At 41.0% G+C, this 18,120-nt stretch overlaps 1 long non-coding RNA gene across 1 annotated transcript in view; it reads right to left on the reverse strand.

The window, feature by feature from the left end:
- LOC122794663 overlaps window positions 1–17,616 on the reverse strand; it is a 167,346-nt gene extending 149,730 nt beyond the window's left edge. Inside the window, exon 1 of the long non-coding RNA XR_006363668.1 lies at window positions 17,446–17,616. This is a non-coding gene — a long non-coding RNA (uncharacterized LOC122794663). The remainder of the gene's footprint in view (window positions 1–17,445) is intronic.
- Between the last annotated feature and the right edge of the window lie 504 nt (window positions 17,617–18,120).

An 18,120-nucleotide genomic window follows, 5' to 3' on the forward strand; every position in this document is an offset into this window, starting at 1 on the left:
GGGTAAATCCAGCATTACCCACACCCAGGCGTGGGTTATTGCTTTAATAAACTCTCTAATCAAATTCAAACAATTCTGCAACTCACAGAAGAAACTAACTAAAGACCCTAAGACTTATTACTCCAAACTCCGATCAGAACATAACTCTAACCCCCAAGAGTTCTGGAATTGCATTTCTTCCCTTCTAAACCCTGGCAGAAAAGACAATCCATGCCCTAACCCAAACTCCCCAGACCATGAACTTGCATCTAATTTCAACACCTTTTTTGTTGACTGCATAGCCAAACTAAATGCAAACTTTGCCATCCTCTCTCCCTCTCATTGTCCCCATCCACTGCTTTTCCCTATAACACTCCACCTTTCAGTCTTAAAACTATCCCTACCAGCAGCATAAAAACCTCCTCCTTAAACTAAAGCCCTGCCCCTATGTTCCTGATTAAGATGACTGCAGACAGCATTGCTCTCCCCATTTCCAGTCTTATCAACAGGTTCGTCCAAGAAGCCCATGCCCCCTCACTCTGGAAGACAGCTTTTGCCACCCTTCTCCACAAAGGTGGCAATAACACAGACACTACTAACTTCTCTCCTATAGCTATTCTCTCACATCTTTCTAAAATCCTCGAAAAGTGCATTCATTACCAACTCTTGCCATACCTAACACACAATCATCTTCTTACCCCAACACAACATGGTTTCAGGCCTGGCCACAGCACTGCCACTGCTCTTCTGTCCTTCCTTGACACCATTAATTACGCTCGTGACTCTGGGAATATTTGTATCCACCCTTTACTTGGATCTCTCCAAAGCCTTTGACATGGTCTCACATCCTCTACTCTTATCTCAACTTTCCTCCCTCAATTTCTCTCCTTCCTCCTTAGCCTGGTTCACAAGCTCTCTCTCCTATACACAACAAGCTGTTAAATGGAAAAATTCCACTTCATCCTTTCTCAACAATCCCTCCGGCGTCCCCCAAGGCTCTGTTCTCGGCCCCCTTACTTTTCAATATTTTCATTAATAACTTTCACAAATCCATAGATAATGTTACACTGACCCAGTATCCCGATACAGTATCCTGATAATGCTACACTGACCCAGTATCCTGATAATGCTACACTGACCCAGTATTGCTGCACTAATCCAGTATCCCGATAATGCTACACTGACCCAGTATCCCGATAATGCTACACTGACCCAGTATCCTGATAATGCTACACTGACCCAGTATCCTGATAATGCTACACTGACCCAGTACTGCTGCACTAATCCAGTATCCCGATAATGCTACACTGACCCAGTATCCCGATAATGCTACACTGACCCAGTATCCCGATAATGCTACACTGACCCAGTATCCCGATAATGCTACACTGATCTAGTATCCTGATAATGCTACACCAACCCAGTATCCCGATTTGCTACACTGACCCAGTATCCTGATAATGCTACACTGACCCAGTATGCTGACGATTCCACAATCATCTCTACAGCAAACTCTCCCTCTGAACTCCTTCAAAAACCCCAAACAGCCTTCTCCAATACCAAAACTTGAATGCTAAACAACTCTCACTCTCAATGCTAACAAAACAAAAAACATGATAGTCTCTCCTTCGAGAAATTTCAACAAAAGCTCCTTTAAAATAAAAAGCCACAATAACACTCTAATCTACATTGTACCTCACACCAAACTACTCAGAGTCACCATTGATAAATATTTAAAATTCGATATCCACATACAAAATGATATCAGAAAAACCCACCAAAAACTAGGTCTGCTATATAGGCAAAAATCGCTATCTAACCGCTTCCAGACGTACTCTAGCCTCCTCCTACCTGCTCCCCTCTCTTTTGTATGGTGCCCCTCTACTTGCTCATCACCAGCTTAGCCTAAAAAACAAACTAGAAGCTGGCTATAACAAAGTCTGTAAATTTGCTACAGGGTCCAAATACTCCGCCCATCACTGCCATTCCCTCCACTCCCTAAACTGGCTTGAGCTTTTTAATTACCTGAAATTCATACAACTCACCACTGCTCACAAACTCATATTTCAACCCTCCATTGCCCCTCTCTTTCATCTATCTTAACCCCTTACCTCCCCAGTCATACTCTTAGATCTGAAAACCAAAACCTCTTTAAAATCTATAAATCCTTATGCCCTCCTGGCCAATTACTTCTATCACACTCCTTAGCTAAACTATGAAATTCTCTCCCCCCTCCCTCCGCTGTACTGACAACCCCTCTACTTTCCAATCTCTCCCCCATTCTTACCTTACCCCAAACTGGGACTTTTCCTCCTCCCTTCCCACCTAAACTGCATTGTCGCCTCTTTCGAACCTCGCTTCAATCTCATCTACTATCAGCTCTGATCATTAACATTATTGTTAGAACAAACACTAAACTTGTATAAACACTATTACTTGTACTTTTAATTATATTATCTGTATTACTTTCAACTTTGTATTTTAACATGTGTTTTTAAATGTATACTCCTTGATTTTGCATTTGTATTTTAAGTTGTATATTTATGCTTTTGTATACTGTATATTCCATACTGTACTTATGTTATATTCTGTTAACTGCTTTTGGAGCTTTTCTCCCTGTGCCTCCACTGAAAATGGGCTCTGCTTGGCCCAGTGGACTTCCCCAGTCATCAAACTGGAAATAAATAAATAAAAATGCATTTCAGAGTTTACCTTATTCAGGTATATAGGGCATTTAAAAACAACTACCGCTGGGAATATTTGGGGTTATCAAAAAGTAGTAGTGAATCATCAGACACCCTGTGCAGAAGATTCTATAGGAATGAGAAGTGTACTAATTGGTTGTCTGAGAGAGCAGCTGATGCATGGAATAGACTACCCAATTATATTAAAGCAAGCACTAGTTTAGATATTTTTAAGAACAGCCTGGACACTTATTATGGGAACAACTGCTTTGACATGTTGGTAGGCTAGAAGGGGTTTAATGCCTGTGCTTGAAATATTCGTATGCATGCATGTAGATATTCATCAGATGATAGTCAGTGGCACAACAGGTAGCCCACTTGTAACTGGTGCAGAAGGCTGCAGGTTCTATTCCTACACAAATTAAATGGATTGGTGACACTTATTTACTGCATTTTTTATTATCTGCACTTAAAAGTACATTTTAGTCGAAATTAGTCTAATTAAAGTCGAAAAATGTTTGTTTGCTGTTTAACTGCCCACTAAAGTGTGCTAGCCTGTACTACTGAGTTATTGCCTTTTCTGCATTTAGCGCGAAGTTGCCACTAGAGCACCATCGGGCAGCGCCGGTTAAACAAGGTTAAACTATTTCTGGCTCCGTAAAGTCTGCTCTTCATTTTTTCCCTTAGAACTGCTCTACTTGTAATCTAAACAGTCTATTCTCTATCTGTAAAGCTCAGCACTTGTTCCTAAAGCATTTTTTAGTCAGGTAAAGCACTTCTATATTATACAAAGTACTTTACTAGCTTAAAACCCCCTTGAGTACCCACTTCCCTATAGGTCCTTTCTGACTCTTGTTACACAGCAAACGTTTTCATTCTAGCAAGTCAAAGGGTCAGTTGCTAGCGTCCTCTCCTGCTCAGCTGGTGAATCTGGGAATATTGAGGCAATGTTACAATTGCCTCATGTACACAGACAACACTCTCCTCCTCCCAGACAACCCTCTCCTCCTCCCACAAAACACAAATACATGCGAGAGATGCAACTATATAGCCAAACTGGAGGCTGAGCTCTCTCAACTCAGGACTGGCAAAACCAGACAGGAGGAGAAGGTAACCACACACACCATAAACCCAGTCTCACATAGAACTATCACAACTACAAATCAAACACAAACACACAAAGACATACTCGGAGGCACTGATCAAAAATCTACCAAAACAGCAGAGGCCTCCAAAGCAGACACCCAAACAACTGCCACCTCATGACATACCACAAGCAACACATAGATCACAAAGTCAGTGTGCAAATCAGTCACAGCCCTTAAGGCCAAACACAATGCCAAACACACTTGTCATAGGTGACTCCACAGTCAGACACACTGACGTCCCACTCACCAGACTGAACAAGGAGAGGGTCACAGTAAGCTGCCTGTCGGGCGCTAGAATCCGCCACATAACACAAGCACTTAGGTCACTCCACAGCAAGTACAAGTATGACTCAGTCATTGTCCATGCCAGTGTGAATGACCTGAGACGTACCTCCCTGGACTACATGAAAAGAGACATAAAGGAGCTCTCAGATTATGTAGCCCAGGCTGGTATGACCCTGACCAGTATCCTACCTTCACCAAGAATGATGCCACAATACAGAGACAAAATGATCAGTTTTAATAATTGGCTTAATTTCTGGTGTCATTCTAAGGGGATCCAATGTCTGTCTGCCTGGAATGACATGCTTGACAAGCCAAGCTGCTTCGCAAGGGACGGCTTGCACCTGTCACCCCTGGGTTTCCGGATATTGGCAAAGGCTCTTGCCACCCCCATAGTGCCTTTTTTAGACAAGGCTCAAATTCTAAACCCACCGCCCTAGAAAATAATAATGGAAAAAAACTAAGGGTAATGCTGCTCAATGCCAGAAGTCTAAATCTCAAGATGCACGCCCTCAAAGCCCTCCTCAGTATGGAGAACATTGATGTCTGTGCTGTGACTGAAACCTGGTTCAAGGCTCCTGAGAGCACTCCGGCACTATCAGGTTTTACCTCATATCATGCGTTCCGGTCCCAAAACCCGGACCGTACCACAAAAGGAGGGGGTGTATCCATATTCATCAAGGATACCCACACCTCCAGGCTGGTGGAAACTCACGAAGCATCAGAGACCATTCAGGTGCAATTAACCATAGGCAAAACTGCTCTACAGTTTGTAGCATGTTACAGGCCACCCTCTCAAACTCAGGAACCCCACACAGCCTTCCTGAAGACACTGGAGAGTATAAATGTCTCTCCAAACACCATCATATTGGGTGACTTCAACTACCCAAACATAGACTGGGAACATTACTCAAGCCCCAATACCCTAGCCCAAAGGTTCCTGGAGTTCATAAACTCAAATGCTATGGAACAACTTGTCACCATTCCCACAAGAGGTGAAAATATACTAGACCTGATCATCACAAACATGGGGACAAAATGCCACACCGAAGTATATCCCTCATTGGTGAGATCAGACCATAAACTAATCTCACTGGAGATCCACATCCGCCCCCACCCCCAACAAAAAAGACCACAGTGAAGAACTTCTCAAAAGCCAACTTCACACTTCTTAAGACTGGTGTGGTATCCTTCAAGGCCCCGAGCCATTGGAAACCACAACCCACGCTGCTGAATCCCTTACAAATGCTTTCTACGAGCACCTCCAGGATTGCATGGATCAAGCAATCCCAAATAAAATCAAGACCCTTTCCACCAAAGGCGTGCCCGATCTGGTGGACCCCAGCCATAAACAAACTTTACAACAAGAGGAGAAAGCTACTACAAGATAGAGCAAAATCCCTAAAAGGGAAGACATCTCTGATCAATACTAGTAAAAATACTACGATCACTCATAAAATCATCCAAGGCCAACTTTGAGAGAAAAATCGCCAAGGACTCAAAAGACAATCATAAGGCCTTCTTTAGCTATGTTAGAAATCTGGGTGGAAACTCCCAGATATGCTCAGAATTAGTCCAAAATGATACAAAAATCACTGAACCCACAGACATTGCAAACATACTGGCAGACAGGTTCAGAGAAAATTTCTCCCCTCCCTCCCCCCCAAAAGGAGAAATATCTATCCCAGCAGAGTGTAGCCTCCCAATCATCTCAAATGCCCATGTGAGAGCTGCTCTCTCTAAAGCTAAAAACACAGCATCAATGGAACCGGATGGTGTCCCTGGCTGTGTGCTACACAAACTCAATGAGGAACTAAACCCACACATAAGGCTGCTGTTTAATCTTAGCCTTACCACAGGATACGTACCCAAAGAGTGGCGTATGGCAACTGTGGTCCCACTCCACAAAGGCGGTGCTTCTACGGACCCTGGTAATTACCGCCCCATAAGCTTAACAAGCCTGGTCTGCAAAGCTATGGAGAGGATCATAATGGAACTCATAAATAAAGACATAGGGGACCTACAGACATTGGATCCTACCCAATTCGGCTTTGTCAAGGGCAGATCATGCCTCTTGAACTTGGTCGACTTATGAAACAGTCACCAAGGCCATTGATGAGGGTAAGGCAGTTCACACAGCCTACCTTGACCTTGCAAAGCTTTCGACACAATACCCCACTCGGGTATCATAGAAAAGCTCACCAGCTTAAATGTAAACCCATATGTCACAAGATGGGTTGCAAACTGGCTCAAGGACAGAACCCACAGGGTTAGAGTTGCTGGTGCCATGTCAGACTCCAAGCCGGTCACAAGCGGTGTCCCACAGGGCTCAGTCCTGGGCCCCCTCTTGTTCGGCATCTACTTTCCAGAAGTGCAGGCAAACATAGGAGGATTGTGGCTGACAAAGTTTGCAGATGACTGCAAACTGGGCGCCATAGTTGAAAATCCATCAGACACAGATATCCTTCAGAGAGGTCTCATAGAAACGGATAACTGGTGCCAGAGCCATGGCCTTAAGCTAAAAACGCCAACAAATGTATAGTCATACCCTTTGGTAAAAACAAGGTAACCCCAAGTTACCACATAGGTGGCAATCCATTAAGCACAGAAGAGGTTATCAGGGACCTGGGGACCCAAGTTGACAGTAACCTTTCTTTTGACACTCACATTGCCAAAGTGGTTAGGAGGACCTTCTACATTGCCCACCTGATTATGAAGGGATTCACATCCAGATCAAGGGAGGTCATTGTTCCCCTGTACTCTTCACTTATCAGACCAATGATTGAGTACAATGCCCCATTCGGAATGTATCTTACACGACACCTGCAGCAATTGGAAAGACCCCAAAAGTTCCTCACCAAAAGGATAAAGGGGCTCAAAAATATGCCATATGCTGCCCGACTGAAGAAACTCCAGCTCTATTCAGTCGCATACCGTCTGCTCAGAGGTGACCTGTGCCTGACATACAAGGCCATGTCCAACCCGGAATTAATGGACATGCTCCACCTCACAAAATCCAAATCCACCAGAGCCACGAGAGCAAGAGACTTAAACCTCAACACGGATATAAATAGGATGTGCTGGAGGGACAGATTCATCACCCAGAGACTCCCTATGCGGTGGAACAGAATCCCGGTCCATGTGAGACAGAGCACCTCGCTGGCTCTGTTCAAGAGGAATCTTGACCAGTGGATGGGAGATCGTAGGTTTACCCCGGGGATCATCTCTGTATCACTGCTGGACAGAGGCACGGCAAACTAATGGGTATAGTATTCTTCAGCCTAAGGGGTGGTGAAAGCCACACAACTCTGGCTAGGCTTATAAATGCCCTAGGGCAGACAGCCTAGTACGAACCTATGAACCTATGCAGTGCATCATAAGGGGGCTGCTGCACTCCTAAGTGTGCCATCATTTGACATTAAAATGGTTCCCATCTGCTTCAGATGGTGGTAGCTCAGGTTGATGTAAAAGATCCCACAGCACCCATCAAAAAAGAGCAGTTCCCTGATGCCTTGGCTAAACTTCCCATAGTATAAATACCACCTCAGGTATCCCCTGAAAAGAGGCCACTAGTCTAGTGGGGCAAACCTGGTTAGCAAAAATTAAATAAATAAAATAGTATCTGACGATAGTAGAAACCTGGCCATTAAGGGTCACCCAATAATATCACACCTATTTTATTCACCTTCAGCGTGAATTCCAGTTTGCCATGACAGATGTCTGGGGACAAAACCATATCAGAAGACTTAAAAGGTGGCATGGCAATTGAGGATGCTTTCCAAGTCTGAATCAGGTTTGTTTAAGGCTGATGTAAAATACTGAGGGAGGAGAGAGAAATCTCTATGTCATCAGCATAACAATGATAACGTAAACATTTCCTGTAAATAACATCTCCTGATGAATCATGTCTATGGTGCACAGCAGCAGACCACTAACCAAACCCTGCAGCACCCCACTTGTCAGGAGAAGAGTGAGGATTAACTACAGAAACAACCCCTAAGTGTGGCCAGCATGACAGGAGGCAAATGGCTGTCATACAACACCATGGATAATACAATAATCGAAAAAGAAAACTATTAAACAAGATGCCATAGTCCACTGAGCCTAATATTGAAGAGATGATTAAAAGGACCAGGATGGAATAACATTCTTAAGCTTTTGCTGATAACAGAGCACTGAATATCCTAAACAGGGCAGTTTCAATGCTTTGGCTAGAGCAAAAACTAGACCAAAAAGGGTTGTATATCTGATTGATATTCAAAAAGGAATTCATTTGCACATAAGAATGTAACAGAAATCACAATGCTACAGAAAGAAAGAAAAAGCAAGTGGTAATGGAAGAAAGTAACAACTCTTCCTCAAACTCAAGCAAAAGAAAGCTAATAAAGTTGCATTTGTGCAATTTAATAATTCAGCCAGTATAACATTCTGTGTCACTTACTACCTAAAATGCTGACTTGGTCTATGGCAGAAGTCAGAACATTTTTATTCAGAGTCTAGCAAACACAACAGAAATAAATGTACAACACTTTTTTTGTGGAGGGGGTAGCTGCAGTCCTCACATCTGTAATTTACTATGATCTTGAGATCACTGCTACTTGGAGAAAAAACAAATGATTAAATGAAAAAAGTCCCAAAAGTCTTAAATTCTGGTGTGTTTTTTTACGATTCTAATCACTGATAAAAGCATTTAGCAATGTGCAGCTCAGAATTATAATGCGGTGGAAATGCAGTTTAAAAACTGATCCCAGAAAGCTCCTTTAGGAAAAAGGCAGCATGCTTACAAAAGTTCTCACCCAATATATCCAGAATAGTCTTTAGCTGTTTACTCAGTATGATCATTGCACGGGGCACTAACAAACTTGTTTAAATGATACCAGAGCCGATCTACTTCATAACATTGAAATTTCATAACATTAAAAGCATAACATAGAAAATTCAAAACATTGAAAACTCAAAACATTGAAAGTGTGCTTCATAACATTGAAAACTCAATTACACAAGTACATAACATCCCCTCCACCTACACCACCACCTAACTAACAAACACACTTTCTACTACATACGTCAGTGTATGGTGATTGTGATACAGTGAGGTTAGAAAATTAACTTTTTTTCCACTGTAGTGCAATCTTGGAGTTGGTATATTTAATTTACGGGAGGTGTGGGTGGCAGAGCCCCCAACATGAGGGGGGTGCAGGGTGACCTGCCCCTTGCAGAAATGGAGTAGAAAGTGCGTTTGTTATATAGGTGTTGTTATAGGTGGGGAGGATGTTATTTGCATATGCATTGTAGTTTTCAATGTTATGAAGCACATTTTCAATGTTCTGAGTTTTCAATGTTTTGAGATTTAGATTTATGAAATTCAACGTTATGAAATTTCAATGTTATGAAGTGGACCCCCAGAGCCACCTACATTAGCACTGGCAAAGGAAAGGCCCATTTTAAAAATGGTATAATAGCATCCTAGTAGTCTCTTTCTTTGGTATTTTGGCACTACGATAAGAGTCAAAAGTTATGGATTTACCCTAATGATAGACTTTCATGGTCATGGTTCAGCGCGGATGATGGATTCACAGACTTCATCTCCTCCCTTTCCTACGATATTCTGCATGCTCCCTTCATTATCCAGATCAGGTGAAGGCTACGTACAGATAAGAGCACAATATATATGAACTCTAAAGCACAGATGCACACCACAAAGCACAGCCCTATACCCTGGCCAGGACAGACAAAAGTGGACATGATGTGAGGCAGTAGTACTATAACCACACAGAGTAATAATTATGTGATGTGAGGCAGCAGTACTATAACCACACGGAGTAATAATAATTATGTGATGTGAGGCAGCAGTACTATAACCACACAGAGTAATAATAATTATGTGATGTGAGGCAGCAGTACTATAACCACACGGAGTAATAATAATTATGTGATGTGAGGCAGCAGTACTATAACCACACGGAGTAATAATAATTATGTGATGTGAGGCAGCAGTACTATAACCACACGGAGTAATAATTATGTGATGTGAGGCAGCAGTACTATAACCACACGGAGTAATAATTATGTGATGTGAGGCAGCAGTACTATAACCACACGGAGTAATAATTATGTGATGTGAGGCAGCAGTACTATAACCACACAGAGTAATAATAATTATGTGATGTGAGGCAGTAGTACTATAACCACACAGAGTAATAATAATTATGTGATGTGAGGCAGCAGTACTATAACCACACAGAGTAATAATAATTATGTGATGTGAGGCAGCAGTACTATAACCACACAGAGTAATAATAATTATGTGATGTGAGGCAGCAGTACTATAACCACACAGAGTAATAATAATTATGTGATGTGAGGCAGCAGTACTATAACCACACGGAGTAATAATAATTATGTGATGTGAGGCAGCAGTACTATAACCACACGGAGTAATAATAATTATGTGATGTGAGGCAGCAGTACTATAACCACACGGAGTAATAATAATTATGTGATGTGAGGCAGCAGTACTATAACCACACGGAGTAATAATAATTATGTGATGTGAGGCAGCAGTACTATAACCACACGGAGTAATAATAATTATGTGATGTGAGGCAGCAGTACTATAACCACACGGAGTAATAATAATTATGTGATGTGAGGCAGCAGTACTATAACCACACGGAGTAATAATAATTATGTGATGTGAGGCAGCAGTACTATAACCACACGGAGTAATAATAATTATGTGATGTGAGGCAGCAGTACTATAACCACACGGAGTAATAATAATTATGTGATGTGAGGCAGCAGTACTATAACCACACGGAGTAATAATAATTATGTGATGTGAGGCAGCAGTACTATAACCACACGGAGTAATAATAATTATGTGATGTGAGGCAGTAGTACTATAACCACACGGAGTAATAATTATGTGATGTGAGGCAGCAGTACTATAACCACACGGAGTAGTAATAATTATGTGATGTGAGGCAGCAGTACTATAACCACACGGAGTAATAATAATTATGTGATGTGAGGCAGCAGTACTATAACCACACGGAGTAATAATAATTATGTGATGTGAGGCAGCAGTACTATAACCACACGGAGTAATAATAATTATGTGATGTGAGGCAGCAGTACTATAACCACACGGAGTAATAATAATTATGTGATGTGAGGCAGTAGTACTATAACCACACGGAGTAATAATTATGTGATGTGAGGCAGTAGTACTATAACCACACGGAGTAATAATTATGGAAAGTACAGAACTTTCAAATCTGACCTGGTCTGGTTTATTCTCCCGATTATTGACCTGTTTGTGTGGCATCACAAAAAGATCCCTAGAATAATTGTGGCCCCAGAAGAAGACCTGGAATGCCTTCTGAAAATATTGAGACGCTTAGGTCACAGCAGCATGCATATCTACTGAAGCGTTTTTTGAAAAAGCCCTGTGATACAACCACAACACTGAATGTACTGTGGATTATATGACCAACTACTTGTCATGGACTTCATAGCAATATTTGATACATGCGGATATGGTGATTTTTGGAAATGTGCTTGCTCATTTTACTAGTAATATAAGACATGAACAACTGTGAGTCTTTTCTAAAATATTCTGTTTTGCTTAGACAAAGTTGAAGACGTCTGTGAACAGCCATACAGCACAATAAACATTCTTCTTTACTGGGATAATTTGGAAAAAAAAACAATATGGAAAGATTACAGACTAAACAAGATTACCTACCTTCTGTAGCTATCTTAGGCATGCAGGCTGGATTTGCAGGAACACTGTCTTTGTGGAGAACAAGCTAAAGCGAGTTTCTGCACAAAGCCTATATTCTAGAAATTATCCTTGCTGAGGTGCTTGACACTAATAAGAGTTTTTCAGGAATAGAATTTTAGCACATCCCTAGATGTTGCTTCATTGGTAAGAAGCAGGGGGTTCTCTACAATTATATGAGTTCCATAGGAGTAAAGTACTCAACAGGGGTCGGACAAGAAAGGCACTCCATAGCAAGTCTATACATGTCTAAGTGAAACTGAAGAACTTTGAAACCACTGGGGAAAATTAGAAACCACTGACATTCAGAGCGTAGTGAAAGAGCAGCTTCTATGTGTATCACATCTATGTGCCAGATGGTAAAGGATATCACAGGAACTGGAGCCAAAAAATGGGCCCAAACTGAAAAATGCATCTATTTACTTCTGTCTTTTTTTTTTTTTTTTTTTTTTTGGTATTGGGTTTCTGGGCAGTAAAGTAGATCTGGATAGCCCTTTCAGGATAAGCTGCATCCTTGGCTAATACTGAAACAAAAAAAAAAAACAGATGCTTAACTTCAGAGCCTGAAGGTCTGCATAAGGTTTGCTGAATAATGAGTTAGCAAGGTACCTAACAGCCATGAACGTTCCAGAACACAACACTTGATGGCAGCATGATCTAGCCTTACCACAAGGCCTGAACATGACTCTCCCATAAGTATAGATGGGCAGGTGACCACACAGACACAGATACTCACATCCAGTACACCAGAATGAAGTTACTGACTACATTATGAACTATTGGCAGTTCTAGATGATGATCACCGGCAATATGCCAACCTCAGCGGTGATTATAAAGAAGATAGACAAACATACCTATACGTAAAACCTTTGTGTGGAAGTTGGCAACATGCATAACAAACTTCCACTCTCTTTAACAACATGCTGCTATAGAAATATGCAACATCTCTCTCTACATGGTAATCATCTGTAATGTAGTATGTCACATGGGAATATAAATTGTTCTTATACAAGATCAGATGAATGGGCTTCAACTCATTCAAAATACAAGTTCAATAACTTGTATCAACTAGTATAATAATTTTACTGTAACAGTATCCAGAACGTTTAATATGTTATTTCAATGATTTTACGCCAGGGTCACAAACCAGTAAATCTCAAACACTGATCTCTCTACATATGCGAATAACTTTGCAAATGTTTGCATTTTGAATGTTAGCATGTTTAATGTGATCTTGAATACTTATGTTGGCTGATAAATGCAAATATTTTTGCAGATGCTCACCTAACAGGTTATACAAAAAAAAAAATTTTGCAAAGTACACCCGTTTCAAATGAGAAACATGAAACATTTTACTGACTTCAAAAAATAAAACTAAAATAAATAAAAATTTTCCAGGTTTGGGATCCCATTATTATAGGCTTTGTCCAGATTTCTTGCTTCCAGAGGTGGACAGGTGTAGCCCCGTCTATTTCTCAGATAGCTTGAACTTAGAAGTTGAGAGGTATGCAAACCTCTATGATCTGCCACTGATAGCGCTCACTCTTTGTAAGCATGCATATGCACACACACACACACACACACACGCTGTCTCAAATACATACCCCTACTGTAACACACACACACACACACACACACACACACACACACACACACACACACGGAACCCTACGTCACTCGATGGGTTGCCAACTGGCTTACTGACAGAACCCACACTGTAAAAGTAGCTGACTCCAAATCCAGCTCCAGACAAGTGACAAGTGGAGTACCTCAGGGTTCAGTCCTGGGACCGTTCTTGTTTGGCATCTGCTTCTCTGAAGTACAGGCCAACACTAAGGGACTCTGGCTAACAAAGTTTGTAGATTATTGCAAACTGGGAGCCATTATTGAATCCCCAAATTATGTGGATACTCTACAAAAGGGCCTTACCATGCTTGGTGTCAGAGCCATGGGCTCAAACTCAATGCCAAGAAATGTATAATTATCCGTTTGGGAAAAAACATGTACCCGTGAATTACCACATAGGTGGCAGTACTCTAAACACCGAAAGTGTGATAAAAGACTTAGGGACACAGGTGGACAGTGGTCTCACCTTCAATAACCACATCACCACAACAGTCAGGAAATCCTTCTATGTGGCACACCTCATCACTAAGGGCTTTTCATCCAGAAAAAAGGAGGTCATTGTCTCACTGTACTCATCCCTCATTAGAACCATTATAGAATACAGCACCACATTTGGTATGTACCTCTCAAGACATCTGCAACAACTGGAAAGGCCACAGAAATACCTCACTAAAAGAATCACAGGCCTAAAGCAGATGCCCTATGCTGATCGCCTTAAAAAACTCCAGCTATACTCTTGTTGCATATCGTCTACTCAGAGGCGATCTCTGCTTAACATACAAGGCCATGTCAAACCCAGAGCTGTTGGACATGCTACACTTAAAGAAATCCCAATCCCTCAGAGCCACACGCTCCAGGGATCTAAACCTTGTCAACACAATGAATAAAACATGCTGGAGGGATAGGTTCCTGACCCAGAGACTCCCCAGACTCTGGAACAGATTGTCCATACATGACAAGCAGAGTGCCTCTTTGGCCCTCTACAAAAGGAACTTGACGATTGGATGGGAGAAAGGAAATTCACCCCGGGGATCACGTCAGTCACCCTGCTAGACAGGGGTCCAGGGAAGTAAATAGTGTGGGAAGAAATAGCCAGGTAATTGTTCTGGCTAGGCTTGTATAGGCCCTTGGACCAATAGCCTAGTACCAACCTATGAAAAAAACAAACACACATACTTATCTATCTTTTATTAATTCTTATTTTATTTTTACACTGGCTGGACAGCTACATTGGTGCTTAGAGAGTGTAAAATAACTGCTCAATCGATCTCACTTGTACTATGATGCCGGCATTACAAATTATTTTGCCTTTTTTTACCATGTTCCAGCAGCTGTCTGTTGCCGTAATGCTTATTTTTTCTGTACTTATTTTGGATTAAGCTTCTGTAATGCGATCGCTGCTTGGTTATTAAAGTAAAGATCGCATTATTGAACCTTAATAAAAATAAAAATCAGCAAAAATAAACATTAAGGCACCGGGTGGAACATGATAAGTCGGCAATGGTGCCTATAATGCAATTGTTACTTTAATAACTAAGAACATCAAGATCACATTACAGAACCTTTACAAAACATATTATCAGAGGATAAGTGTACATCAGCCAGGAGCGAAATGTTTCCCAACATCAGCCGTCCATTCCCAAGATGTGGGTCCTACCCAAAGGGCAAATGTGGAACATTAACAGCTTACTGATAAGGTCAGCTTGGGAGCTCAGAGGATGGTTAACGTTTATTATTTTATTAGACCTATAAATATTTAACGCAGATAACGTTAAAAAACAGTAAAATGTGAGAGATTGTTTTAATGTAGAACTGCGAGGAGAGTGAACATTTTAACCTTCGGTGCGGGGTCTGCATGTCCTCCCTGCGGCTATATGCGGATATGTGCCTTCCGTGAAGGCCGGGCTGGCACATTGACACCGTAAAACTGCACTGCCAATCATTCTGCGAACCAGTGATCCGCTGTGGCGACCGCTAACCGGGAAAAGCCGACAAACAGAAGAGTAAGAAACGTTCCTGTTAACGAGGAGGGATGTGCAGCTCATGACAGCGTCAGCAACCGCATCATTCCTTGATTAAGAAGCACCAGGCATGGTTGGCAGCATGGCAGTATCTCAAAAGTGCAAATAAATTATTTTAACTGAGTGAAATAATAAAGTTGTTTAAGCTTTAGGAATAATAGTATGCACTCATTTCTATACATAACATTTCACGCAGCAGTCCCTTAATCATTATAACCCAAATAAAACTGTCCGGGATGATAAACTTCCCATAGAACTGACCACTCTAGGCTCATCACAACTTCAAAAAACAACTAAGAAACTATTTTAAAACTCACTGGCTATGTCCTTGCTCGAATCCTGACTGATATCTCTTTTCAGCTCTTTCTTTACTCTTCCACATGTCCCTATCACTACCATTACCCCTCGTTTATCTACCATCCACTTGGATATTACTTTTCCTATAAATTCTACTTCTCTTTATATTACTGCAACCTATCATCTCACCTTGTATCTAAATCACCCAGCTGATGAAATCTGTTTCTTAAAACTAGTGCCCTGACAAAATGTTTATCAAAATTGTTAATACTGTAAATAGTTGAATAGAGTCTTGTGTGAGTTACTGCTTTATTTCTTCCTTAATTACTCTTGCAAAGATTTTAAAGTAGAAATCCTCACTCTATGTTTAGTTTTGCTAAATTACTTTTGCACTGTTACTATGCTACTTGGGAATAGTTCTTTACATGCTTATAATTTCTATCTTATTGTGCTATTTTTGTTTATTTTTATCATTATTTACTAGTATATAGTGGAGCTTTTCTCCTGGGGCCTCTGCTGAAAATGGGCATGTATCCAGCCAAACTAGCCCGGTCAGCAAATGGAAAATAAATAAATGATCAATTCACCATCTACCCACCCTCTGTAAAAACATAATCAACCCTTAAATTACGTTTCCACATGAACGTCGTTTCTATTACAGTCTATGCTGTTTAGATTTTCACCTGCACACCTCTCGGCTCTCCCTGATTTTGCCAAGTTTTGCTGCATTAAAACTTTTTTTAGATGCTTGAAAAAAGGGTTTATTTATATGAACCCAACGGCTAATGCACAGGACGCTAGTTCAGTTCAGAAAGCAACCAACTTATGTTCTCAGTATGTATCTGTAACATGTGACTGTGATGCATAAATCATAATATTGAACAAAACCACAAAATAAAAGGGATGAAGGTCTCATATCTTAACTATTATTCACGTTTAAAAGTTAATGGAGCAGCACGTAAAAGAAACGTCGCTTGTACGTCTCTGACAAACTATCGCATTATCCGTTTGAAACATTTTGCTCCTGGCTGCGTTATTATATAAGTACCAAGAATACTAACAACTGAGACCCTCATTAAAAGAATAAAAATTGCTTGCAGGAGGTACCAGCTTCTTGCTACTGCAGGCCGTATTAAGATCCTTTAACAAAATAGATGCACATAGTAACCACACTGAGCAAAATAGTTCCCACAAATCCCACATTTGTCTTTCTTTTGACTGCCATGTCAAAACTATCTGATGCATATGAAATTAGCAGGGAGAGGAGAGTGGTTTGTGTGTGGTCCTGAGGCAGCGCCGGAGCAAACAGAAAGGAAAAACAAAAGGCGTTATGACCAAGCCACTGCAGTGTTCTGCCAGAATGCCACTGGCTTCAAGATGAATGAAAGCACCGGAGTTTTAAGTACTTGGAATTGCAAAACGATCAAAAACTTAACTTTTGAAACCCTGCGTACGATCTACGGTACAATATTCAAACAAAAAAACTTTCAGAATTTCTGAAAAAGTACGCAGGGGTCGGTTACACTAATGCTCTAAACCATAAATTCATAACTAAAACATACAAAAGATAAACTGCACCCTGTAAACTTCATACAACAAACGTGACAAAATAGCTAACTTACTTTTGTGCTGAGGGCTTTGAAAAGGTATGTCTTAGTTACCTATAATAAGATGATAAAATAAGTTACGTTCTTTAGATATAAAGTTAAGCAACAGAAGAAATATATGTTCAGTTCCTAATTTTGACATTTTTAATATGAAGAGAGACAAATGTAAATATATTACTATATGAAATAGCGCATGGCATTGTGGATATGGTAATCAGTAAAGGCCTAGAGCTCTGTTTCGTTTTCAAACAAGCCTCTAGCCGAGCTTACTACTTCCGTTTTCTCTTCTTATAGCTTGAGGTCACGACTCGAGCTGCTTTTCCACTTCCGGAGCGGTGCGTGATTCAGTCATCTTATGTTAGTTAAATATTTCTCTGACGCTAACCACGACGATTTCCTTCCAGTAATTTTCAGCTGTTTTCTCTGAAATCACTCAAAAATGGGAGAGGACGCCACCCTTTCTTGGGAATTTACTGCAACGCCTCCTGATTTTCAGGCCTGTCCTCCTTCAAGAGGTCCAATAGTTATAAAGCCGGTTTTCCGTATAATATCAAATCTCCACCATCCGTTATCAAGGAAATTAATATGGCACACTTTATTGAAACCCTTAGAGATTCCTGTAAGTTCCATTTGTGCAATTATACACATGGATCGGGAAGATTATGCGGACATCTTCTTTGAAAACAGAGA

The sequence above is a fragment of the Protopterus annectens genome, chromosome 2.part1, assembly GCF_019279795.1.
Source record: "Protopterus annectens isolate FY-2018-M chromosome 2.part1, PAN1.0, whole genome shotgun sequence".
Taxonomy (NCBI): Eukaryota; Metazoa; Chordata; order Ceratodontiformes; family Protopteridae; genus Protopterus; species Protopterus annectens.